We start from the raw sequence: 1140 nt of genomic DNA, 5'->3' as shown, positions 1-1140 counted from the left end.
TTAAATTCAAGGATAATTTCGAAATTCATGTACTTCTTGTTCTTTTGAGTTAAAAACATTTTTCATTTAAGAAAGGTGAAGGATTAATGGAATTTATTCATAGCTTTAAGACATAGTTACTAACTACTAATGATCATGAAGTAGAGACACAAAACATAGATAAACATACAACATAAAAAAACGAAAAGCAGAAAGAAATAAGAACAAGGAATGAATCCACCTTTAGTGGCGTCTTCTTCTTGAAGGACCAACAATGTCCTTAAGCTCTTCTATGTCCCTTCCTTGCCTTTGCTGCTCCTCCCTCATTGTTCTTTGATCTTCTCTTATTTCATGGAGGATGATGGAGTGCTCATGATGTTCCACCCTTAATTATTCCACATTGTGGCTCAAATCTTCTAAGGAGGTGTTGAGTTGCTCCCAATAGTTGTTGGGAGGAAAGTGCATCCCTTGAGGTATCTCAGGGATTTCTTGATGATGAGCTTCCTCATGCATCTCTTGAGAACCGTGAGGGGTCTCTCTTGCTTGCTCCATCCTCTTCTTGGTGATGGGCTTATCTTCTTCAATGAGGATGTCTCCTTCTATGATAACTCCAGCTGAGTAACATAGATGGCAAATAAGGTGAGGAAAAGCTAGTCTTGCCATGGTGGAGGACTTGTCGGCTATTTTGTAGATTTCATTGGAGATGACCTCATGAACTTCTACTTCCTCTCCAATCATGATGCTATGAATCATGATGGCCCGATCCACAGTAACTTCAGATCGGTTGCTAGTAGGAATGATGGAGCGTTGAATGAACTCCAACCATCCTCTAGCCAAAGGCTTGAGGTCCAGTCTTCTTAGTTGAACTGGCTTGCCTTTGGAGTCTCTTCTCCACTGAGCTCCTTCCACACATATGTCCATTAGGACTTAGTCCAACCTTTGATTAAAGTTGACCCTTCTAGTGTAGGGGCGTTCATCTCCTTGCATCATGGGCTAGTGAAACGCCAACCTCACATTTTCCGGACTAAAATCTAAGTATTTCCCCCGAACCATTGTGAGATAATTCTTTGGATTCGGGTTCATACTTTGATCATGGTACCTAGTGATCCATGCATTGGCATAGAACCCTTGAACCATTAAGATTCCGACTTGTTGCATGGG

The sequence above is a fragment of the Arachis duranensis genome, chromosome 1 (genome assembly GCF_000817695.3).
Source record: "Arachis duranensis cultivar V14167 chromosome 1, aradu.V14167.gnm2.J7QH, whole genome shotgun sequence".
In the NCBI taxonomy this organism is placed as follows: domain Eukaryota; kingdom Viridiplantae; phylum Streptophyta; class Magnoliopsida; order Fabales; family Fabaceae; genus Arachis; species Arachis duranensis.
Note: the sequence above shows the minus strand (reverse complement) of the source record.